General features: G+C 41.7%; 1 protein-coding gene and 1 long non-coding RNA gene across 2 annotated transcripts in view; one reads left to right on the top strand and one right to left on the bottom strand.

The window, feature by feature from the left end:
• The window catches only part of LOC129732476 (uncharacterized), a 61,878-nt gene extending 59,308 nt beyond the window's left edge, over nt 1–2,570 (top strand). Inside the window, exons 2-3 of the long non-coding RNA XR_008729268.1 lie at nt 1,309–2,128; nt 2,185–2,570. This is a non-coding gene — a long non-coding RNA (uncharacterized LOC129732476). The remainder of the gene's footprint in view (nt 1–1,308; nt 2,129–2,184) is intronic.
• Nucleotides 1–27,441, bottom strand: part of LOC129732473 (remodeling and spacing factor 1) — a 505,162-nt gene that overhangs the window by 12,020 nt on the left and 465,701 nt on the right. The window lies entirely within an intron of this gene.

Here is a 27,441-nt window from a genome sequence, read left to right on the forward strand (position 1 = left end):
CTTAATTTCCACGATTTTAACATCATTCGTCGAGATCGAGACTCACACGGTGGAGGGGTACTTTTAGGGATCAAAAAGTGCTATTCTTTTTTCAGAATCGACCTCCCCTCGATCTCGAATATTGAAGTTGTTGCCATTCAAACGAATATGAATGGAAAAGACCTTTGCCTTGTTTCGTTATATATTCCCCCATCCGCGCGGATTGAACAGAAGCAACTCCTTGATATAGCAGAATTGCTTCCCGCACCTTTTTTGATTTTGGGAGATTTTAACTCTCACTGTTCGCTATGGGGGTCGCTGTACGACGACAACCGATCTTCTTTAATTTGTAACTTGATCGACGACTTCAATATGACACTTTTGAATACTGGGGAAGCGACACGTGTACCTAATCCTCCAGCACGTGAAAGCGTGCTTGACCTATCCCTCTGCTCGACATCACTTGCGTTAGATTGCCAGTGGAAAGTAATCAACGATCCCCACGGTAGTGATCATCTTCCAATCGTTATATCAATTGCTAATGGTTCAACTCCCCCGAACCCAATCAATATTTCCTACGACCTTACACGTAATATTGATTGGAAGCGTTATGAGTCTATTACAGCGGAATCTATCGAGACTCACGAGGAACTTCCTCCGGAGGAAGAATACGCGTTCTTAGCTGGCTTGATCATCGACGCCGCGACGCAAGCTCAGACGAAACCGATACCCGGGGTAACGATTAGACAACGCCCTCCCAACAAATGGTGGGACAAAGAGTGCTCTGAGCTGTACGCGCGAAGGTCCGCGGCGTATAAGGACTACCGGGAGTACGGCACTGTCAACCTACTACGAAAGTACGAGGCACTGGGCAGGCAGATGAAGAGCTTAGTAAAGGCGAAAAAACGCGGGTACTGGCGGCGGTTCGTAAACGCGTTGTCGAGGGAAACAGCGATGAGCACTCTTTGGGATACCGCCAGGCGCATGCGGAACCGTGACGTTTCGAATGAGAGTGAGGAGTATTCAGATCGCTGGATACTCGATTTTGCCAAAAAGGTCTGTCCGGATTCTGTACCGGAACAGAAAACCTTTCGCGACGCGTTTATAGTAACTACGGAAGAGCCTCCATTTTCGATGTTGGAATTTTCAATGGCTCTCCTGTCGTGCAACAATAAGGCTCCAGGGTTAGATAGAATAAAATTCAACCTGTTGAAGAATCTACCCGACTCTGCAAAAAGACGCTTGTTGGACTTGTTCAACAAGTTTCTTGGTTTCTTGGCACTATTTTAGATTTAGCGCATAACAATTTAACATCGATTTTTCTTTCAGGAACAAGGGATCGTATATAAACACACACTCCATATGCGTCCATCGAAGCATCAGCGAAGCCGTGCAACTCGAACACAGCGCCGTCGGAATTCACTATTTGACGAGGAATACGAAGTTGGCTAACACCATCAATGGCTCTAAGGAAAGATTCTACTTCATGTTTCAACTCCCCGGTGATACTTTCATCCCAACTCAATTTCCCTTCCAGATTCTATGCATCAAGAGTTTTCCGATCACGATGACCGGTGCCACTAAGCCAAGCGGATCATACATACGTGCGATTACCGACGAGAGGTGTCTCTTTGTAGGCGTCCTTTCATCATCCGATGGTGCCGAAGAAAATATTAATTCATCCGACGCCGGGTTCCACATCAAACCCAACGTTTTGATTGCTTCTGCTGCGCCGATACAGACGAGTTCCTCACGGTCACGTTGAGGGATCTTTTCCAAAAGTTTGGGACTATTCGACGACCATTTATGTAGGTGAAAGCCACCGGCAGACAACAGCTGGACCAACTGCTCTTGTGCTGCGGACGCCGTGCTGAGATCATTGAAACCGAATAATGCGTTGTCTACGTAGCAATCCTTCTCGATGATGTCAGCAGCCTTAGGATATTCATCTGATACATCTTTGTAATGTCGGCAGACAAAACATAACATGGCTCACGGAATCGAAGGACTATGGATTGCAGGTCGCTCTGGTTGATAGCACCTACCTTTAAAACATCGTTGAGGGAGCGTCCAGAGACCTTAGCTGAAGCATCAAACACTACCCGACATTTGGTGGTTGTATTCGACGGTTTTAAAACGGCATGGTGAGGTAGGTACCATTTCACAATACCAGGCATGTCCTTATTTTCGTCTATTTCTTTGCAGTGACCAAGGTCCTCATATTCAGCCATAAATTCTGCATACTGCTGCTTTAATTCTGGTTGCTGAGTAAGTCTTTTTTCCAAAGCATAAAATCATCTCAAGGCCACTTGTCTGGAGTCACCAAGTTCATCCAGCGTGTTGCGGAGTGGCAGTTGAACTACGTATCTACCCGTTGCATCACGACGATGTGTGGCTTGGAAATGCAGTTCACATTCTTGCTCTTCAGTGCAAACCTTAGAAGCAGAATGCACCTCTTCCACCTCCCAAAAACGTTGTATCAACGAATTCAAATCATCCACCGTGACGGAGTGTGAGTAAACTGTCTGTTCTACTGTCATATTCACATCGCAGCAACCACCAACGACCCAGCCGAGCATTGTTTCTCGCAGAATAGGGTAATTATCAGCTAATATAATTTCACCTGGTAGCAGTAACTTGAGGAACCATTGGTTTCCTAGCAACAAATCGATTTTTCCACTCTGATAAAATTGTGGATCTGCAAAACGTACTCCGGACGGCAAATTCATGGCACTTATGTCCACGCTTGAAGATGGCAAGTCTGCCGTAACCTATTGGATAGATTCTGATTTAAGCCTAATTTTTCCATCATTGATCGGGACACTAAGTTTGCTTGGGAGGCTGAGCCAAGTAAAACTCTGCAGGGGCGGGGGTTGTTATTTTTATCGATGACATCCACTACAGCTGTCAGCAGTAATACCTGCTGCAGCGGTCTAGTTTTTACCGATGAGCAGGTGGCGGTAGTTATTTGTGTAGGCTGCTGCTCTTTTTCCTGCTGAGCAGGGACTTCTGGTTTAGGTGATGTTTCTTGTTCGTTTGCCGATCGCTGCTCCTCTTAATGGAGCAGACTATGATGGCGGCGTTTGCACTTTGCGCAGAATTTGGCAGATTGGCAATTACTGCTGTGATGACCCTTTCTCAAACAATTGAAGCAAACGTTTTTCTCGCGTTCAATCGTTGTGGCACGGAGAGTGACTTGAACTCGGAACAGGTAAAATTTGGATGTCCTTTTCCGCAAAAGTCGCACTTAACCTCTACTTCGCTGGACGTGAGTGCTAAAGATTTTTGGTGATTAGATTTAGCTGGTGCTAATGTTTTGGCCTGACTTGGAGGTAACTTAATTCACAACATGGCGAACGTAACAGTACAGTCGTGCGCGAAGTGCAAAAAGAATAATAATTCGCGAAACGGAAAACCGCTACAATGCGACGGAAAGTGTAAACAATGGTTCCATAAGTCGTGTACGTCAGTGTCCGATGCGGAATATCAGGAAATTCAAACGGTTCCTGATAAATTTTGGTTTTGTATTCCTTGTAAAGAAAGCCGAAATAAAAGCAGACGTAGCATACTGAACATGGCAGATCAACCATTGTCTACTCCGAAAGCAGAAACCAACCAGTTTGCTAATTCATCCAGCATAGAGGTCATAACACAACGGATAGAATCTAAGTTGGACCAGCTCATTAGCTGGCAAAAAGATATCGTGTCCGAAGTACGAGGTATCCAGGAATCCCTCGAAAAACTGCAAACGACTACTGAGACTCTGATGGATGAACAACAGCAGCTACGTGATGAAAATTATGAGCTGCGTAGGCAGGTGGAATGGTGTGAAATTGAAATTGACCGACAAAAGCAGGGCAAGCTTAAAAAGTCAATTGAAATTTCTAATGTACCTGTAAAAGAGGATGAAAATTTACTCGATATTGCTACTAGCATCTGTCGGGCAATAGGAGTAAGTCTGGAAGGTGATGATGTGAAGGAAATCTTCAGGGTATCGAATAATTTGTCCCCGAAGTCACTACTTCCTCCATCAATTCATGTGAAACTGCATAAGAAGAGCAAAAAAGACGAGGTGATGAAGAGTAAAAGAGGAATAAAGGAGCTTACAACTGCTGAACTCAACTTGTCGGCCAGTAGCGGACGCAACGTTAATATTTACATTAACGAAGTGTTAACGAAGCGTAACCGTTACTTGTTCAAGCAAGCTAGGGACTTAAAACGTAACGGTCAACTAAAATTTGTTTGGTTCAAAGATGGTAGATTGTTAGTTAGGAAAACAGAAAAGGGGAAAGTAAGAGAAATTGCTTCCACCAACACATTAAATGAACTCACTAAATGATCCTGACTTACATCTACTATTTCAACCAAACACCAAAACTATACGCTCCATACACAACCTCAGTTTTGACAAGTCCAATAGCCTAAAACTGTTCTACTTCAATGCAAGAAGCTTAAAGGATAAAATGATTGAACTAGAGTACCTGCTGGACGAAATAAATCTCCGTATCGACTTAATTCTGATAACCGAAACATGGGCACACCAAGATTTTGAGCCATCCATGTCACCAGAGGCGACGCGTGACCAAGTGGGCCACCTGTTCAATCGACATTTGCAACATTAAAACAACAGTATTGCGATAACAGATTTTAAAAGTTTTATTTATCAACATTTATTCATATAACAAAGGAATCCTTCGGTTTACTTTTAACGCAAACTTGTCGATAATATCGTCGTAAAATAATGGCGTCAGCATCATCTCATGGAGTAAATCTTTCTCCACAGCCATCATCATAATACCAAATAATCGATTCTGGCCCGATTTAGACCGCAAATAATTTTTGATCCGTCGGAGAACCGAAAACGTTCGTTCGATGGACGCCGTTGTGTTAGGCAATGTCAGTATCATTCCGGCCAGCCGAAGCGTTTCGGAGAAAGTTTGATGCAGGTTTTGTCCAAGGATGAACGAAATTAAATACAATATATTTATGGGACGATAATTGATACTGTTGCTATCAGTGACCGTTTCGCCAGAAACATCAATTGCATCATTAAGCGTTCTGTAGAAATGATGCTCTGCTTTGAGCTCTTCGATAGAAGCGAGGCAAGCCTTGACGTTACGTAAACATTCTACTACGTCCAATTCTTTTGTTTGCAAAATTTGATACAGAACATCTGTATGTGCAAAAATATTAGCAAAAAGTTTGAGCAAGAATACGGTATTGAATTCAAGCATGAATGCGTGAAGACCTCTGGCTGTAGTACAAGTTTCAGCATCAAAGACACTGTCGCCAAGATAAATCTCACCTAAACATTCATTAATCGCTGCATAATTCGAATCAATTATTTTGATCATACGCGAATTATACGACCATTTGGTCTTGCAAACATTTGGTATGTGGGTCTCCATAAATTGCTTTAATGTCTCGCTGCGTTTAGGTGACTGCGAGAAAAATGCCGCGAGTGATGAGATCGTGTTGAAAAACCTTGCTGATTTCTTGTTATTTGTGCACGAGTGAAGTAGCACCAAATTAAGCACATGTGCGCGGCAGTGGATATATCCAGCTTTTGGAAACCGTTGCTTCACCAATGTTTGCACTCCAGATTTGTCCCCGGACATTACAGCAGCTCCATCATAGCTCTGAGCTACAACTTTGTCACCATCAAGACCAAAATACGCTGCTATTTCATCAACGTGTCCGGCCAACGCAGCGGTGGTTTTGTCACTGCTAACGTCTGCCAATCTAACGAGCCTTTCAACTGGTGTTCCTAAAATTTTAATGAACAAAAAAATGTTTGAGCCTCGTTGAATTGAAAAAAAATCAACTATTTGATAATATTTGCAAAATATATTTTATGAATATTTCTTACCATCGGGCCGTAAGTAGCGCAGAGTACAAGCTAGTTGCGATAACCGAGCCGAATCTGTTGATTCATCCATCATAATGGACACGAACTCAGCATCAAGAACTTCTCTTTTAATTGTTTGAAGCATGTAGCTTTCAATGCATTCTATAAGCTCGTTCTGGATTCCTCCCGACGTTCCGCTGAAAACTTTATTATTTATAAAGTCCTGGAATGCTGGATCCCTGGCGGCGATCAACGTGCAGAGGTCTTTATAATTTCCTCTGTTCGTGGAATCGGAACATTCATAATGTCCGCGAAAGGCGAGACCGTGAGTGCCAAGGAAACAGGTGATCTCAATTAAAGTTCGCATACCCTTCCGGTTTTTCGTTACTTCTTCGTTATGCTTATTGCGGGTGATTTGCCGGCTATGGTCAAGTGCTTCGTCTATCCTCATTTGCCCGAACATCGATAAGGTAAGTGAATTATTTATGTGATCTTTAGAGCTCGAACGCGTTTTAATTGACGCAGAAAGGTGATTCAGATCACTATATCCTTCCTTGCTCCAAACTTTTTTTTCATTGGCGCTACGGAAAAGCAAACATGGCCAGCAGAAAAGTTTATTTAATTTCGCCGATCCACACAGCCATTGCTGGTCATACGATGACACATTAAAGTTGCGGGACATAATTTTCCCCTTCAACTTATACGTGGATTTCAATTGTTCCATAGGTGGACGAGGAACCGGACGTCCAATAACTTTAACTTTTTCTTCCATGGTTCTGGGGTTTTCTCACATGAAGAATAATGTCATCAATGAGGAAATACATGAAAACCCTTCGCTGCACTCTCGGCTTTGCATCTACCTGACGCTCGCTTGAGCGTTGAGAGCTGTGTACTCTCGCGGCCTCTCTCAAATTTCAATGAACGAACATCAAAGAATGGTGGGCGTGGGGGTCGGCGTCGGCGGTATCGTTTCCATCGGCTTGGTTCAACATAATTTTTGAACCGCAAATGTCATTTTTACGCAAGGCTGCGCATTAGTAGTGGTGCACGCTTTATGTACATAACTGGCTGCGTACGCTATAGTACTTGAAAATGCAGAGAAGTGTTTGAATGAATGCTAGTTCAGATAAATGATTTTAACAAACGGTAGTCATTACTGCTTATCTCGTTGTGTTGTGTTGTATTACGGGTGAGCTGTGTTGCGGGTGGGTTGAGTAGTGTAGAGTGAGTTTAGCCAGGTTATATTCTTCACGGTGGAGAAATAAATAGAAATTGAAATTGGTGGAAATAAATTGAAAATCAAAAAAATGTTCGAATGTTCGAAATAACATTAAGGTTACAAGAAAACCTAATGATGTCAGATCCATGCTACAAATGAGAAATAATTCGAGTAATTGTTCTGAAATTGTCTACCTGTCCTATGAACAGGTTGAACAGGTGGACGAGACGCCTCTGCATGTCACTCCAAAATTATCGATGTTTCTTTGCATCCCGCTCTACGAGAAGAGGTGGCGGGACAGCGATATATGTTCACAAAAACCATCATTGTAAACACCTCAGCAGTTTCTGCGACGAATATAACAGCATCACGGCTGTCGAAATCGGACGACAGGATAAAATAACACTAGCTTGCGTTTACAGACCGCCGCAAATCGCGACGACACAGATAGACACCTTTTGCCACCAATTAGATGATTTCCTCATGTCACTATCTTCTGGTACCACTATCGTCACAGGTAACATCAACTTCAATCTACTAGTTTCGACACCTAGCTTGGAAAACTATAAAAACACTGTTCTATCTAACGGCTTCAAATTTTGTGACACAACTCCGACCCGATACAGCTCGTGCTTAGATCATATCCTTACTAACAACACTGGAATTAGTATATATCTGCAGCACTTACAGTACAGTCTATTTGACCATAATGCGATATTTGTGGAAGTGGATCGTGCCAACGAAGCTGAACCGAACTTGGATGAATTCTATCATAAAATCGATCAAACAGCTCTAAGTGAGTTCCTGCGTGCTAATCCGGCATCTACAAGCTGTCAGAACAGTGTCGAGAGCAATTATCACTCTTTCATCACTAACATCCATATGAGTCTCTCCAGATGCACTAAACTCATACCCTACAACAAAACAGCTGATAAACACTCAAAGCCTTGGGTGGATGGTGAAATGAAGCAATGTATCCGTACGAAGAACTATTGGTATGGCAAACGTAGACGTAATCCAACAGATGAGTTCATCCGATGTGTGTACGCAGACTGGTGTAACAAAGTAACTTGTATGAAGCGAAGGAAGAGAAGTCAGTACTATGCCGCTAAGTTTCATCGTTGTAGTGACAACATTGTGAAGACTTGGGACACTATCAGGGAAGTGTTAGGGAGAAAAACTTCATCGATGCATACGATCACACGCGGTGGCGCTTCAGATGTCTGCAAACAACGGATTGCCGAAGAGGCAAATGAATATTTTGCTTCGGTGGGGAAACGTTTGGCTGAAAGACTTCCCTATGCTGCAATACATCCCATGCGTGAACAAACTGCAATTGCTCTAAAGTTTTTAGCTCCCGTTTAAATTTTTGAGGTGAAAAAAATAATTGGTGACCTCCGTCAACCTGCGTCGTCAGGGTATGATGAAATTCAAACTAAAATGTTTAAATCTTGTAAAGACGAGATCGTCTCTGGCGCAACCGATGTGGTTAATTCATCAATCTATCAGTGTTCAGTACCATCGAAACTTAAAGTAGCAAAAGTGGTTGCCATTCCGAAGACCTCACAGGCGAAAAGTTTTTCCGATTTTCGCCCTATTAGCGTTCCTTGTGGTACTGATAAGATTCTGCAGAAAATTGTAAATAAGCAATTGGTGAATCATCTCGAGCAACACAAGCTGATTTCACCGATACAATATGGATTTCGTCCAAAGTCGAACACGCAAACTGCTCTGTTTGACGTCGTTTTGAAGATCCAGATGCACCTCGACAGAAAAGAGAAAGTTGCTGCAGTTTTCCTCGACTTAAGCAAAGCATTTGACACATGTAGTAGAAAAATTTTGCTGCGAAGATTAAGTGAGTTAGGTGTAAAAGGACGGTCTATGCAATGGTTTCGGAGTTTCCTTGAACAACGATCGCAGTTTGTGCAAGATAAAAATATTAAAAGTTCATTGCAAGTTAATGACTATGGGGTGGTTCAGGGGAGCACCCTTGGACCCACCCTATTCAATTGTTACGTCAACAATTTGAAAGATCTTCGTTTGCATGGTACACTGTACATGTATGCTGATGATATTGTGCTGATTTATGCTGGTGCATTGAACTTCAACGTTCAATCAATGAAGATCTGTGCGCTTTGCATAAATGGATGATTGAACACAAGCTAACCGTGAACATTAGTAAAACAAAATATATGTTGTTCAACATTCCGAAAGACTGCAGTCTAAGCATTTTATATGATGGTGAAACTATTGAAAGAGTAGATGGGTTTAAGTATTTAGGAATTTGGCTAGATAGTGAACTTAAATGGACTGAGCACATACGAAGATTAGGTGCTAAACTTGCTCAAATTGCTGGAGTGTTTAGAAGAATCTGTGACCTAGTTCCAATTGAGACAAAAACAAACTTATATTATTCACTGTTTCATAGTAATTTGGTGTACGGAATATTGATCTGGGGCGCAGCGAATAAAACAACAGTGAATCCTCTGCAAGTGATCCAGAATAAGGCAATCAAAAATCTCTTTGGTTACCCGCAACGAACATCGACGGAATTTATACATTCGAGACATCGGTTGCTGTCGGTGGAGAACGTGTACAAGCTGAACGCCTGCATGCATATCCACCAGATACTGCAAAACGCTATCCACACAAACACCGAACTGTATAGGAGTTCCGATCAGCACCAACATGAAACCAGAGGCAGGGGAAACTTGGTGGTAGACAGAAGTAACACTAGAAGATTTGGTCAAAACTCAGTGCTTAAAAAATCAATATCCTTTTTATAATAATCTTTCCGAAGAATTGAAAGCTATTAATGTAACTCGTTTCAAAAAAAATCTCAAAGCAAATGTATTATTAGAACAAACCCTCAATAATTAATTTGAAAAAATAATGTCAGTTTCGTTGAAAAAATGTTAAGAAGAAATGTAATTTGTAACAACTGTTAATTGAAAACTAAGCAGTCTTCAAGAGCCGTTGGCTCATAGACAAACACTGTTTTTAATAAATAAATAAATAATAAATAAAACTTAGATACTTCACAGCGTTCTGAAACAAAGCATTGATCCTTCAGAAACTTTAGGGTATCAGCGTAATTTGGTAACTGGCCATGAGCAATGGTTGATTCCCAACGTCTTCTGGTTTCCTTATCCAAGAAATTTGCTAGCAGATGGACAACAATCTGCTCGGATACCCCGGTGAACTCTTGCTGAAGGAATTTGAGGCTTTCTACGTATCGGGAACACTCATCCACCAGGTGTCTCAATTCACTGTGGTTTTCTTTTGACATCCGCTTGAGGTTGAGCAGTCCGTGTATATGGGTATCAATTGAATAGCGCTTATTCTCGTATCTTTCTTCTAACATCTTACAGGCATGAGCATAGTTGCCTTCATTAATGATTTTGGCATTGATTAAACCGGCTGCATCACCCACCAATGACTTATCAAGGTGGTAAAGTTTTACAGCAGGTGGGTCGGGGGTTTTATCTACTAAATCCTTGAACATTGCCTTAACTTTGGCCAGCTTTCGTATCGGCCATCGAACGTAGGAATTGGCATTCGGAGGGACCGCTGGACCACAACGGGTGCCTGCGGAACTGCTACGGCATGCAGTTTGTAACCTCCCGTTAGGCTACAAAAATAGTTTTCTAGAATATTGAATTAAATACCATACGATACATCTTATTATTGCAACTTTTCATTTATTTTTAGAATATTACTTGTTCATTTCATAATAACTGTTATACTTAAGATTTCGAATTTCTCGTATAAAAATTCCCAAACCCCCTTGATTCCTATTTATCACTTTCCTATCCCTCGACCGTAAACATTAACCATCACAAGCGGGGCGCATTTCACGTGCGTGCTGTCAAATCGTGCTGAGATGTCAGCTCGGCCCAGCAAGGACATCACGGTATATATTACCCTGGACAGGCCGAGGACCGGCCTCTTATATTATCTACTCTTGGCCAAGTAGCATCTCCGGCTGATTAAACCTTCGGGATTAGTATCCCCGCTCGCTAAAGTGAAAAGTTAAGTGAACCGTTGTTGGAACATTGTGGTCAGTGTCCCCGCCTGTGGACGCGTGAAGTGCTGGGATCCCCGGCTGGACCGTTTCGGGTTAGAAAAGGCGCTGCTGTCAACATCCAAGGGCTGCGTCCGTCAGCTGGATCCTGGGATCGTTCCGGACAAACTCCCCAGTCGAACCCCGACGAGACTATCTAAGCCGAGTGAATTGCCAGGTGATGGGATCAGCGCTTCAGACCGTCGACGACTTGCGGAGAACGGCGGTGCTTATTCCGCTTCGATCGTGGACAACAACCGTGCTAACTCCAGGATGTCTGGTGCTGTCATCGTAGAGCCGGCCACTAGGGTGGTACGCGGCATCATCGACAAAATGTAAAGCGGTTCGTAAATCCTTGATTATATTATCCAAACCATTCCTTTCTAATTTTGTAAAAGTAATTAAAGTAAAAATAAAATGATTTTGTAGTGAAATGAACATAAGTTTAGCTTTATCTAATCAAAGGCCACGTGATTATAATCTTCCTCGTTTTGATTTCTTTCGCCCTGAGTCAGTGGCGTAGCATGACCGGGTGACACCCGGGGCGGAAAATTTAAGTGTAACCCCTTTTCTCCTGGGTGTCACCCCCATCAGGTTACAGCGAAATCATTTTGTTATCAAAAACTGTGAGAGTTAGAAGATTCGTTTCCAATTGCACTAAATCTACTCATTTTTGGAAAATTGTTTGAGATTATACTCTTAGGAGCAAATTTATATAATTTTCGAGGGTGAGGGTTTCACCGCGACCTCCACCTGCCTAATTGATATTTAATCTCACGGATATCACCCTGTTGAAGGTGACACGTATGAAAATTTTCCTCATGGGTGTCACCTCCTAGAGGGTGACAACCGGGGCGGACCGCCCACGCCGCCCCCACCACGCTACGCCAGTGCCCTGAGTGGTTCCTAAAGGAACAAAGAGAATACTTACAATTGGCGCCCAACGCAAAAGATTCTAACAAAAGATTTTCAATTTTTGGTCAAAAAGTTGAACATCTTTTTCCCGTAACTCCGGGAGGAATCGTAATTAGAAGACCTAATTCCTATCATATTACTATTTTTCGATTGTGAATTGCATGCTTTGAAACACGTGTGTTAAGCTATTATTTCGGATGATGAGAATAGATGATTGTATGATTTTTGCATTACCCAACAGTGACTGAATTCTATCAACAACGCAGTGATTAACTAACCAATAAGTGAAAAAAATTAAATATTTAAATAGTTTACTAGGTGCTACAGAACATAACGTTTAGTATAGAGATAGTATATTGTAGTGATTCGGGAAAATTTAAACATGAATGAAGCAGTGGAAAACTTGAACCCAATGGCGGGAAAAATTCTAGCGTGGTACCATGACATACACGTGGACCACTTACTAGAAGACGAGCTTTTATTTGAGCTCTCAATACGAAACATTATTATTAATGACGACCCTTCTTTTAGCCGGAGGCGGCGAAGCCTTCGGGAACATATAAAAACTGAAAGAGTAGATAAAAAGTTTATTAATGCCGATCTTAACGTCGATCTAGACCAAGAAGTAGAATCCTGTGAGGAGAAATTACGGGAAATTTCTAATCTCGTTATCAGTGGAGATAAATTTACGAAAGCGAAATGCAAATCCAGATTTTTGCATCTAGCTCATAAGTTGTATCATTTGGTACGTCATGCTCAAGAACAAGATGTAATTGAAATTTTAAATTCTTTGCTTAGTAGATGTGTTATTAGATTAAACAGTTTTTATTTAGAACTTTGTGAGGTTGATACCCAAGTTCAAATTGAAGGTTCGGGGGATGATGAACCATTAGCCGACATCAACCCGACTGACGAAGATAACCCAGACATAAATCCCAGAATTCTAAACCTGATTAGCGATTTACAACGTCGCATCAAGGAACTAGAAAGAGAGGTTACGCGAAAAGCCATTGGAAAAGACATTTGTTCCCAAACGGAACCGTTTCATACGCAAGACTTTAGTCGTCCCCATGCGACAGTTCTCTCAACCAAACGCTTTTCGATACTGATGCTGGTGATTTGTGCCCAGTGTCAGTACACAGCAATCCGATGTTAGCTACTCACCCTCAAGCTAACGCTACTGTCTCAGCTCCCATCACGAGTACAGCGCCCATCACGAGCTCAGCTCCCATCACGAGTACAGCTCCCATCACGAGTATTCCAAACAGATTTCATAATTATCCCGCGGCTAATCTGTATTACCCGCCACAACCTTGGCCATCTCATAACTACCCAACATTCTCAGCGACAGCTGGAAGAATAAGTTTCATGAGCATGGGCAACGTGAACCCTGTCTCTCAGTCGAATACCTCTCAAGCCAACTTTAATCCATTTCCAAACCCAATACAAACTCCAATCAATCAAGTTCCACAGACAAATCAAAGTAGGAGAAGTTTACCCGTTTCGAAATGGTCTATAAGAAAGTACGATGGTGAAGATCAAGGTTTGAAGCTGAACGATTTCCTTGAATTAGTACAGGCTTTAGCGTTGGCCGAACAAACCAGCGAAATGGAACTGTTTGAAACAGCGGTGCACCTTTTCACTGGTGCAGCTCTCAAATGGTACATGACAACGCGTACTTCTGGGCTTCTTCTTAATTGGCAGCATCTAGTGTGGGAGCTAAAACGTACGTTTATGCATCCTGATTTAGATGCGCTTATAAAGAAGAAAATTTATCGCCGTAATCAGAACAAAAACGAATCATTTCATGAGTTTTACTATGAGATGGAAAAGCTTTTTCGAACCATGAGTGTGCAACTCAGCGAGTACGAGAAACTAAAAATATTGGAACAAAGTATGAGACTAGAGTACAAAAAACAGTTAACCTTCGTCAGCATTACGGACTTAGCTACCTTAATTTCAGCTGCAAAGAAAGTCGATGCCTTATTGTATCCCGCTTATAACAAAGTTTTCGGAGACGAAAGAACGGTTCATTTACTGGACACTTCTGAGTCAAAGAATAAGAAAAATTCTAACCAGCGAACTAACCGAAAACCTTCAGAAACCGAACCACAATCGGTAAGAAACAACCCCGCGAAAACTTCGCACGCTCAATCAAACCCAACTTCACAATCAATTCCTAACTCAGGCCAAACCAGAGCTCAACTCACTTTGGAACATCTCATCGATACTCACTGCCCACCTTCTAATCACCACTGCTATAACTGTGGCAAATATGGTCATCAAATTAGTCAATGCAGACTGCCTAGAGGCGTGGTATGCGAAAAGTGTGGCTACAGAGGTTATCCAACTAACAACTGTCCATACTGCATAAAAAACTTATTATCAGCAAACGAAAATCGCCGTTTGCTGAACTCAAACCGTTAAACGCGTGCCCTGAAAATAAAAAAATACTTACCATATTTAAACCAGCCACTGATGAACTTTATGCTAAAGACCCTAGTGTAATTTCGATTTCTTACCCAATCGATAATGATAACAGACCCTATATTACCGTTAAAATTTATGGAATAAAAATCCGCGCATTACTTGACAGCGGAAGCAATTTAACTATTATTAGCAGCTCACTTTATTATAAACTTAATTCAAAAAAATTACAGTCGTTACGCATACCCATAGTGTTACGAACGGCCAATGGAGAGCAATTGAATATATTGGGTCAGATAGACTTACCTTTTTCTGTGAATAATAATATCAAAATTATTCCTACAATAGTAGTTTCGGATTTAACTATAAGTTGCGTGTGTGGAATGGGCTTTTGGAATAAATTCAACATTCACCCCACCGTGCAAAGTTGTAACTCAATCGAGATTGCTGACGAAACCATGATTAAACCGCAACCACCCACCGTTTTGACCAAAACGGAAGAAAAAGAAATAACTGAAATTAAAAAGCCTTTTCTCCCCGCTCGCCAAGGTCAGTTATCATTAACTTCTCTGGCCGAACATAGGATTGAAATCCAGGACGAGTGGAAAAATAAATCCCCAGTCAGACAATTTCCCTACGTGATGTCTCCAAAAACCCAAGCTTTAGTTGCCGAAGAGTTGCAAAGACTACTGTAGAGTTGAGCTTTGCTGTTATACAATGGCAGAGACCTTAGAAAGGGAGAGAGGATATGATCAAGACGAGAGAGGGTTTAGTAGAGTCAGGGCAGTAGATTGTAAGCACTACGACTGAGCGGTTGAGTTGTCTTCACAATAAATATTACAATTTAACGTGAAGTAGTGTTTTATTTGACGCGGCACAAATAAACCCATTAGGTAAGTGTTTTCTAAAACCTGGGGGAGGAAAGGCAGAGAAAAACAATAACGTTCTCATTTTTTTTACAGTGTTCATTTCAATGTCCTCTACGAAACTTTTTATTAATTTGTTTATGTGAACTGACCAATAAAAATTAAAAAAAATCAAGACAAAATAACATAGTACACTAAATCAATACATCGGAAAACATTATACCTTCGCAATTTCTTCGTATTTTGATCGTTTCGGAAGCTCCTCATCTTGATCTTGAATAGCATTCGATCCGCTTTGGTTATCGTGAACCTGCCGTCCCATGGAAAACGGTTTCTGTATGTAACGAGATGCTCGACATTTCCGTGCAAAGTGTCCAATTCGTCCACAATTATTACAACGCGCAGCACGAGCGCGGCAATACTGCGAGTCACTTTTGTGTCCAGATAAACCACAACGCACGCATTGAAAATCGCCACGGCGCTCGCCCTCGTGTGTCCTTCCTCTGAACGTTCTGGATCTGTTTCCGGGTAAGCTCGCCCTCTCTTCTGTCTTCCAGGATTGACGTATAGTTGCCACCGTTGTTTCGCTATATACCTTCTGTTTTTCTTTTTGTTTCCTTAAGATTTCACGATTTATAGCATAATTGGTTAGGTCATCCAGATCCATTTTGCTTTCCAAACCTTTGTCCCTTACACGTTCATCCTTTGCTCCCATCGTAATTTGCTGAAGTATTTCTCGCTCTTCTCGATCAAGGAAATCGCAACGTGCTGCTTGCGTCCTCAACCTTAATACAAAATGATTGAAAGGTTCATCGCTGCGTTGTTCCAGTGACCGAAATACTTCGAGCTCGACTCGTTCGTTTCTTTTACCAATGAAGAATTTATTTAACCGTTTGATGGCATTATCGTACTCCGGTACCTCTGGGGGCATGAGCGGTAACTTGACAGGTTCGGGATAGACCTCGTCCGCCGCTTTTCCAACATTGTGATAAATCCTCTGCAGGCCCCTGCCTCCTTGCGACAGCAGAAGGACCAGTTTTTCACGCTGGGTTTCAACATGCTTCAGCTCCAAAAATAACTCAAAAGATCTTCTCCATTCCTCCCATTCACGGCGTAAATCCTGTTTATCTACTGCATCATTGAATGGTTCTATCGAACCCCATTGCTGTTTTGCTGTAACGTCCATCTGGAAACGTAATAATAACAGAAAATTTAGAAAAAAAAAATTATGGATAAAAAAAAATCTCTACCAGTCGAAAAAAAACGAATCGAATGATTGTTCTAATAATGTCTCCCATAACATAACATAGCAATTCTCTCATATTTGAAACTTTGGAATATGGGTTTGGCAACCACTATTGCAGTGAAGCAAACTACAGTTTTATCGCAAACATACATTCGAATGATTGGACTTGAACAGCTGTAGCAGTATGCATGCGGACTCGCTGGTATTAGGCACTGCAGAGCAATTTTCCTTCTCACGGGTCCATCGAACGTTTGGACTGAGCCAACTCTGGCAACTCTCTGAATTCACTGGCATGAAGTGTTATGAAATAGCTATTCCTCTTCTTACACTTCAATCGAATATATATTTTTTTTTTTTGGTTTTGTTTGATAGTGTGCATCTGGCCTCGCTTACTTGAAGCGCTACAGAGCAGTGACTTCTCTCTTGCCCTACAATCGAACGATTGGACTGGCGTGTCAGTAGTTGTGTGAGTCCGTTCTGGTTCATTCGAATACATACTTGGACTGGTGAATCTTTGTGTAGTGTGCATCTGGACTCGCTTACTTGAAGCGCTACAGAGCAGTGATTTCTCTCTTGCCCTACAATCGAACGATTGGACTGGCGTGTCAGTAGTTGTGTGATTCTGTTCTGGTTCTTCTTGAATACTACATTACATTTCTCTCTCTACGTTGCCCTGCAATCAAACGTTTGGACTGGCGAATGTTTGTTGTAGTGTGCGTCCGGACTCGCTTACTTAAAGCGCTACAGAGCAATCATTTCTATCTTGCCCTACAATCAAACGATTGGGCTGGTGATTTTTTTTTTGTGTATGATGGTGCTCTCTTTTGCAGACGGCACTTGGAGCAACCAATCCCTCCTATGAAGAAAAAAAATAGTTGGAACACAGTGATGCCGACACCACCGCCATCTTGAAGGTATTGCACTAGTATGCTCGATATCTTTTCCAGTAAACTATTACATTAGGTCTGCTTTGGATCCTATCGGCTGCGCCAAAATGTTTTTAGTAGTGTTGTTTTAAAACAACATTGCGCATTTAAGGGTTAACACACTGTATAGAGTATCAGCCACTTCTTGATGCAACCTAGTTTTGCTTGCTTATGTGATGGATGCGTTGATCAAAAGATGCTGAACGCACCTGTTTTCTCTAGAACAACGTGCAACTGAAAAAAGCAGAGAAGGAAGCACAAATCTGCTCTGCTGCTTTGTGTGCAGTTCTCCGAGCTTTGAACAGTGAATTATATTTTCAAAGTAGATATACATGTTAATAACCGAAGTTGAACGCTCACAGTTGTGATCGAACATCCATTGATTATACTAATTGCTCGAGTCGCGACGAAAACAATTAAACAACAGTTCTATCGCGTCTGGTTTTCCATAGGATTGATGAGGCCGTGCTGAATCATTCACTGTCCGTCTGATTTTTCACACTAGGTAACAATAATCAGTCTGTATTTCTTTTTTTTTCAGACAATCGTAAAAATTCTCGTATGCCAACGGTAACCCCAATCCAGGGTCCAATATTTCTTAAGAATGGAACAGTTCCTGTCGTGCCATTATTTGCGTATCCTCAAGTTAGTAACGGAACGTTCGTCCAGATACCGGTAAGTTTTTACTATGATTAGTGTCATGTTAACTGTCAAAAAATATACTGCCTGAATATAACACACATAAGTGGTAGGTAAACGATTTTACCAGAGTTCAACCAGATGGAGTTAATTAATTTTTTTCCCGCTGTCAACTTCGTTAAATACTCACGCGGTGATCAGAAGAACTCAATCAATCACCAAATTGCTCGACATACGGACACACAAAGAAGTGAGGTCATTATAGTGCCTAAATATTGATTGGCACGCGACTTCTACCGCTCCGTGAATGATCGTCATTGTGCAGCAGTGATCAGTGGCGTTTCGGGTGGGGGGATAAGTGCTTCCGTCAAACGTTTCTTTCAGAATTTAATCTTAAAAATATTTACTTGCTACGGCAATGCTTAAGCCACAAGCGCTCAGGATACCATTAACCAATGCGAACAGGAGCATTGGCCTCACAGCTTACTCACATGGTCGATTTCGCTTCCCGATTTGGACGGTACGGTCAGCTAAACTGTTGGGTGTTTCTCGTTCGCACGGCACACGTCAGCTTGTAGTATCAGCGACGATGATGCTTCAAAATCCCTGCTCGGAGATCAGTTTAACGCGTGTCGTATTGTCTTCCACAAATATCCGGCATTTGCGGGCTCTACCCGGTTCAGGATTGAATTTCATTGGAATTCCTTGGTAATGATTTCATCATCATCACCATCATTATTAACGATAGGCGCCAGCATTCCGTCATCGCAGAGTTGAGACAATTTTCGACGTTCGAGAAAAAAACAGTGTTACCGGATTGTATGCTAAGCGTAATATTTAGTTGGTGAATATAATTTACAATTTCAATGGTTTTTTGATCAACGAAATATATCCAGCAAGTGGCAATTTGGGATCGTAAGTCAAGTATTCCGGATAGATTTAATTGCTATGATTCTACCCTGCTTCGCACTATAACGTGCGAACTGACCTTTGGCAGACACTGTCTTAGTTGCACACCGCCAAGCAAATTTCCATATGAAAGGCACATTAATCAAACTCACCTGCAGTCGCACGGTATTCCGAGGCTTCGTTCATTGACATTTTAATGCCTATTGTCGGAAACCTACCCGCGAACCGCCCGCAGCCGGGACGAGAGGAAATTTGCGAACGGATTGGGATTGGCACTATCGTTCCGGTTTCGAGGTTGACATTACAATCTTAAACACGAGAATGCTTTGAAAGCGAACCGGTTTGGCTAGGTCTGTTTTTGGCCGTGGAATTCTGTCGATTATTATTAAATGCGGAATTTCGATGGCTCTTTTCATTCCCGGATAATTCACGCCCAAAAGGTTGACAAGAAAATTTGTGAAATGTTGAGATTGGATGTTATTGAGCACGTGAAGGGACCGGCGGAATGGATATCCCCTATGGTAGTTGTACCAAAAGGGAAAGATGCTATTCGTCTTTGCATTAATATGCGGTATCCGAATCAAGCTATCCATCGTGAGCATTATCCGCTTCCAGTTATTGAGACATTGTTAAACAAGTTGAGAGGTGCGACTTACTTTTCAAAGTTGGATATTACATCAGCATATCATCACATTGAGCTGAATCCAGATTCACGCAGCATTACAACTTTTATGACGGAAGGAGGACTCATGCGTTTCAAACGGTTAATGTTTGGAATCAACTGTGCACCTGAAATTTTCCAGCGTGTCATGACTGAAATGCTTGCGGACGTGGAAGGAGTTGTAGTCTATATTGATGATATAGTTATCGCTGCAGGTACACTCGAGGAGCATGACAAACGACTCAATCAGGTTCTAACGATACTCCAACAGAATAATACAAAACTTAACGAAAAAAAATGTCTCTTCCGGGTGAAGGAACTCGAGATTCTAGGATTTAAGGTCAGTTCTTCGGGTATAAGCCCTTCAGATGATAAAGTGGCAGCAATTAAAAACTTCAGGGTTCCTGAAACAAGAGAGGAGGTCCGAAGTTTTTTGGGCCTGGTAAATTTTGTAGGGCATTTTATCCCTCGTTTGTCAACAAGATCGGAACCTCTTCGACAGTACATTCGTGGAGACGTTTCGGAATTTGGAATCGAACAAAAGGAGGCATTCGATGATTTACGGAATGAATTGTCGGAAGGCGTCCGAAAACTTGGCTATTTTGACCCGAAAGATGTGACAGAACTCTATATAGATGCTTCTGCGGTGGGCTTAGGAGCGGTCCTTGTCCAGCGAGATTCATTTAGTGTTCCGAGAATCATATGTTTTGCTTCTAAGGGACTAACTCCAACAGAACGTATCTACCCACAAACCCAGCGCGAAGCCCTTGCTGTAGTTTGGGCTGTCGAAAAGTTTTATTTGGAATCATCCTCGGAGTAGAGGAGAGATGTAGAGTTGAGCTTTGCTGTTATACAATGGCAGAGACCTTAGAAAGGGAGAGAGGATATGATCAAGACGAGAGAGGGTTTAGTAGAGTCAGGGCAGTAGATTGTAAGCACTACGACTGAGCGGTTGAGTTGTCTTCACAATAAATATTACAATTTAACGTGAAGTAGTGTTTTATTTGACGCGGCACAAATAAACCCATTAGGTAAGATGTAACAACTACTAAAGGCAGGGATAATTGAACGCAGTTATTTTGATTGGTCCCTCAACTGTGTACCAGTTATAAAACCTAACAAAGTTCGCTTGTGCCTCGATGCACGAAAAATCAATGATCGCACCGTACGCGATGCGTATCCCCTACCTCACCCTTGTCGAATTTTGGGCCAGCTTCCTAAGGCCAGATACCTCTCGACTATAGACTTGTCCGAAGCATTTTTGCAAGTGCCGCTGGAAAAGTCTTCCCGAAAATATACAGCTTTTAGCGTTCAAGGCAAGGGGCTCTTTCAGTATACCCGCATGCCTTTCGGATTAATGAACAGCCCAGCTACATTGGCCAGGCTTATGGATAAAGTCCTGGGTCATGGGGCGCTGGAACCTTTCGTCTTCGTATATCTTGACGACATTATTATAGTCACTGAGACGTTTGAGCACCACGTGCAACTTTTACGCGAGGTTGCTCGTCGTCTTGCCGAAGCGAATCTCTGCATAAATTTAGAGAAATCTAAGTTCGGAGTTGCGGAAGTTCCATTCCTAGGGTATCTTCTAAGTACGGAGGGTCTTCGTACTAATCTTGACACGATAAAACCGATAGTAGAATACGAGAGACCCAATACCATCACCAAACTTAGAAGGTTCCTAGGGATGGCTAACTATTACCGAAGATTTATACCCGACTTTAGCGGTACAACCGCAGCTTTAACAGATTTATTAAAATCATCGAGCAAAATAATCAAATGGAATGATGAAGCTGAAAAAGCATTTTATGCTATTAAAGAGCTTCTCATATCTGCTCCGATATTGAGCAGTCCCGACTTTCAGAAAGAATTTACAATACAAACCGATGCTAGTGATGTAGCTGTAGCTGGAATACTTACCCAACAGCAAGACGGCGAAAAAGTTATCGCATATTTTTCACACAAACTAACTACACCACAACGTAATTATCACGCGGCCGAAAAAGAAGCGCTTGCGGCGATACTCGCGATAGACGCGTTTCGCGGATATATTGAAGGGTATCACTTTACACTTATCACCGATCCTTCCGCGTTGACTCATATATTGAACACTAAATGGAAGGTGGGATCGAGGTTTAGCAGGTGGAGCTTGGACCTGCAACAGTATGACATGACGGTTGTGCATCGTAAAGGAAAAGATAATGTGGTTCCTGATGCACTATCACGTAGTGTTGCAATGGTCCAATCGTCCACTACTTTTTGCTGGTACGATTCTTTGAAGCAAAAAGTTTCCAAACAACCAGATAAGTACGCGGATTTCAAGGTGGAAAATGAAATATTATACAAATTCATAACCGCTAACGATGAACCGTACGACTGTCGTTTTGAGTGGAAGCTCGTTCCACATCCCGATGAAATTCCCAACATTATTCAACTAAATCATGAAAACATGCACATAGGCTTTGATAAAACCCTAGCTCGAATCCAAAAACGCTATTATTGGCCTAAAATGAGAGCCGATATTCGTGCGTACATAAAAACTTGCCAAACATGCAAGGAAATAAAGCCACCATTTGTCACGGTAACACCTGAAATGGGACAAATGCGCTGTGCAAAAAGCCCTTGGCAAATAATTTCTATCGACTTCGTCGGCCCGCTCCCACGCAGCCGAAAAGAAAATCAGCATATGTTGGTAATCTCGGCTTATTTCTCAAAATAGGTTATGATTCAGCCTGTGAGAAAATTGGACAGTTCAGTCATGTGTAGCATTTGAAAGATCAGTGGTTCTATCGAAACTCCGTGCCAGAAATAATTATTTCCGATAATGGTACGACGTTCACCTCGAAAGAGTTTAAAGCACTGGTTGATCGTTTCAAAATAAAACACTGGCTGAACTCCCGATATCACTCACAGGCGAATCCTGTTGAACGAGTTAATCGCACCATTAACACTGCGATTCGATCGTATGTAAAGGATGATCAGCGTTCTTGGGACACTAAAGTTCCTGAAATCGAACTTATGATTAACACGACGGTTCACTCGGCGACCGGTCTCACGCCGTTTTTCATTATTCACGGTCACGAACTTTCCGAGTGTGGTTCAGATCACAGCCTCGAAAAACACGAACAGCTTTCCGCAGAAGAAAAGGAAGAAAAACGTAAACAAACTTTTGGCCAAATTTACGAAATGGTCCGGAAAAACATAGCTAAATCCCACGAAAACACACGCGAGCAATACAACCTCAGGAGTAGGAAGTTTGCGAAGCCCTTCACGATTGGGCAACGAGTGTATCATAAAAATATGAAGCATTCGAATGCTGTGGAGCATTATAATGCCAAATATGGCCGTCAATATATCCCATGCACGGTAAAAGCCAAGATTGGGACCTCGTCGTGAGCTTGAGGATTTAGCTGGCAAAAACATAGGCATTTAGCCAGCTTCCCACCTCAAACCCGGTTAAAATAAAACACTCAAGCTTAGCAACATCACATTGCTTAATTTATTTCCACTGATCAGCTTCCGATAAACCTAAAACTAAAAAAAAAGACATTTAGCGCAAGAGTTATACTTACCACGGGATCATCTCAGCTTTCCTGCCACTGAATAACGAACACCGTCTGACAGTTGTCAAAATTAACAAACGTCAACAAACCACACGAAAAATTCGTGCAGCTTTGTGAACGCTTCCCTTTTAGAGCGTGCGCATCGTTATTTTTAAGTCTCGAGCAGAATAAATTGTTGTTGCGACGGTAACAAAATTAATTATAAGAACCCTTACGTTAGGGCGCCCTAGAATTTTAAAACTTGTAGCATAATTCCAGTGTGAATGATGCGTATGAATGAATAGCGTGAAAGGAGTTGGTACCGATGAATGGACAGGAATGGAAGGTTAATAATTATATTTCTTTAATCCAAGCAAACACATTTGCTAGTGATTGTATACAGAAACTTTATGATTAAATAAATAGTTTTGCCTTCGGAAAGTTGGCAGTAAATCTTCGGTTGTTGATAGAAATTCAGTTGGTGGGGCTGCAAAATGTATTCTTTTTTTTGACGAACTCTGATAGCTAAATCATCCAATTTCCAAGCATGAAAATTTTCACATAAGAAGTGGCGAGTCTCACTCTCAAAGTTTAGCCAACATGAAGAGGAAGATCCTTCGGGAAAAATCACCGCTTCATGTTGCGACATAACTTCGAAAGCAGCAGGCCCATCTAACATATCCCAATTTTCAGAAAATGTGGCGAGTCTCACTCCTGAAGATTGGCCAATATGAAGGGGAAGATCCTTCGGGAAAAATCACCGCTTCATGTTGTAGCATATCTTTAGAAGCAGTAGGCCCACAAAAACCTATGGCAATGTAATTCCCAAGTAGCGAGTCTCACTCCTGAGGACTGGCCGATATGAAGAGGAAGATCCTCCTGGAAAAATCACCGCTTCATATCGTAGCGTGTTCTTAGAAGCAGCAGGCTCACAAAAAGCTATCTCTGGTGGCGAGTCTCACTCTCAACGATTGGTTCAGCTCGATGTAATTGCAGTTTTGCTTACCCCTCGTTAAAGCAAACGCAAATTTTGACAGCTCAACGTGTTTGACAGCCGCTTCCTGTTGGAGCATTTTCTCGAGTTTTCCAGATGGTGAATACGTTCCTTCATAGTTTTTTTAGTTTTCCGTTTCCGAATGTTCTAGAAATTAGTACAGGGCAGTGGCAGTAGAGATAGATTCATTCGTGTTTAAATTTTTGAAGAGTGTAATATAAGTTTGAGTGAAATAATTGGAAGTTCTTCATCCGAAAATCCTGTGAAGTGATAGAACCATCCGGAATGTTCCCGTAGTGATTTGAGTACAGTCCATTGTCTCGACATAATTGGTCCTTCGAACCGGATGTCGGGAATAAATTTGGTATTCCGGTGGTTCTGCGTGTGTGATGAATCGCTCGAGAACGATGAACGACAGACTATTAAAAGAACAGTGAAATTTGGACACCAAATAAGTGAACGGACGTGCTAGTGCGAAGCCATTGGACAATATGAAGTAGCCATCTTGAAGTGTACAGAGTCGATGGCTTTTAAATCGAAGATCGTGCAGTGAAAATTTATCTGCTAATATTGCAAAAGGCACAAAAACTTGAGTAACCGTGAGCACAGACTTGGCTGTGTACCATTCCCGTTCCAAGCATAAGGTTTTGAACTAGTTTGCGTCTTAGGTGGTATGTCCGGAAGTGCTTCTGTGCATCCGCAGAGTCCTGTCGTAGCTGATAACGCACTTGGGCAATCAGCTTCGTCATCCTCTACTCCCCTTAGTAAACGCCAGAAAAAGAAGTTAAAATTAAAGGAAAAGTTGCAAACCATGGAGAAGCTTAACACACTCATCCACCGCCGCGGCGTTGCAAAAGGTAAGGTAACGAAAATATTTAATACTTGCCAGATCGACGACAATACGCTTGTTCTGACTGAAGCACAAGTGAAGGTTTATTCACGTAAGCTAGAAGCTGCTTACAAAGAGTATCAGGCTATACATGATCTGATAATGACGCTAGTTAGTGACGATGATCGTGAGTCGCATGACGAACACTATGAAACATTCGATAACCTCTACGACGAAGTATCCATATTGCTCGAAGAGCAAATTGCTAGAATCAATTGTGGTTCTCAAGTTGCAAACGTAAATGCCAGTCAACTTGTAAGTATTCTCTTTGTTCCTTTAGGAACCACTCAGGGCGAAAGAAATCAAAACGAGGAAGATTATAATCACGTGGCCTTTGATTAGATAAAGCTAAACTTATGTTCATTTCACTACAAAATCATTTTATTTTTACTTTAATTACTTTTCCAAAATTAGAAAAGAATGGTTTGGATAATATAATCAAGGATTTACGAACCGCTTTACATTTTGTCGATGATGCCGCGTACCACCCTAGTGGCCGGCTCTACGATGACAGCACCAGACATGCTGGAGTTAGCACGGTTGTTGTCCACGATCGAAGCGGAATAAGCACCGCCGTTCTCCGCAAGTCGTCGACGGTCTGAAGCGCTGATCCCATCACCTGGCAATTCACTCGGCTTAGATAGTCTCGTCGGGGTTCGACTGGGGAGTTTGTCCGGAACGATCCCAGGATCCAGCTGACGGACGCAGCCCTTGGATGTTGACAGCAGCGCCTTTTCTAACCCGAAACGGTCCAGCCGGGGATCCCAGCACTTCACGCGCCCACAGGCGGGGACACTGACCACAATGTTCCAACAACGGTTCACTTAACTTTTCACTTTAGCGAGCGGGGATACTAATCCCGAAGGTTTAATCAGCCGGAGATGCTACATGGCCAAGAGTAGATAATATAAGAGGCCGGTCCTCGGCCTGTCCAGGGTAATATATACCGTGATGTCCTTGCTGGGCCGAGCTGACATCTCAGCACGATTTGACAGCACGCACGTGAAATGCGCCCCGCTTGTGATGGTTAATGTTTACGGTCGAGGAATAGGAAAGTGATAAATAGGAATCAAGGGGGTTTGGGAATTTTTATACGAGAAATTCGAAATCTTAAGTATAACAGTTATTATGAAATGAACAAGTAATATTCTAAAAATAAATGAAAAGTTGCAATAATAAGATGTATCGTATGGTATTTAATTAAATATTCTAGAAAACTATTTTTGTAGCCTAACGGGAGGTTACAATCTTCCCCGAGCCGATATAAAAAAAAATGTTGAAATATTTTTAAATTAAAATATTAAAATATTAAAAAACCATGGGCCTACTTCTCTCAAGGTTACGTTCCTCCACAATGCGGTGATTTTTCCCGGAGGATCTTCCTCTTTCCGTGGACTAAACCTTAACAGTGAGACTCGCCACAGGATTCAATTTTATATTTATGCTTCTAATAGAGATCTACTCATTAACTACGCTATTACGCTTCATACACTATTTGTCCTTCTTTTCCTAAAGTTATGTCTCGACAAGAAGCGGTGATTTTTCCCGAAGGATCTTCCTCTTCATGTCGGCCAATCTTTGGAAGAGAGACATTTAGGGATTGATGGGCCTACTGCTTCCAACGATACGTCTCAATAAAAAGTGGTGATTTTTTTACGATTTATATATATATATATATATATATATATATATATATATATATATATATATATATATATATATATATATATATATATATATATATATATATATATATATATATATATATATATATATATATATATATATATATATATATATATATATATATATATATATATATATATATATATATATATATATATATATATATATATATATATAAATATATATATATATATATATATATATATTTTTTTTTTTTTTTTTTTTTTTTTTTTTTTTTTTTTTTTTTTTTCAGGTGAAGGGGAAATTTGCATCCAAACCCCTGAGGTGACCAACCTCAGGGAGTGTGGGGTTGGTTTGAATCAGTGACCGGACCCACTAAAACCCCTTCAGTCTCCAGCCCATAATACTCCCCGGGACCACCGCTAGGTATTGCTTCGGGGAGCGGCTTTTGTGCTCTGTGCACCCTCTTGGTTCTTTAGGTCTTTTTGCTAACTTAGCTAACTAACCTGGAGACTGGCCGTTAGCTAACACTGGCGTGTCGGTGGTCAACCTGTCGCCTGTTTTGCAATTCTAAAACTATTTGAGAGGCGGCTGTACAAACCGCCCTCCAAATGTTTGGGTCTTTACACATCCTCCGAACTAGGTTGTCCGGAGTGGTGTCTGGCCCGCTC

Source organism: Wyeomyia smithii, chromosome 3 (assembly GCF_029784165.1).
Source record: "Wyeomyia smithii strain HCP4-BCI-WySm-NY-G18 chromosome 3, ASM2978416v1, whole genome shotgun sequence".
Taxonomy (NCBI): domain Eukaryota; kingdom Metazoa; phylum Arthropoda; class Insecta; order Diptera; family Culicidae; genus Wyeomyia; species Wyeomyia smithii.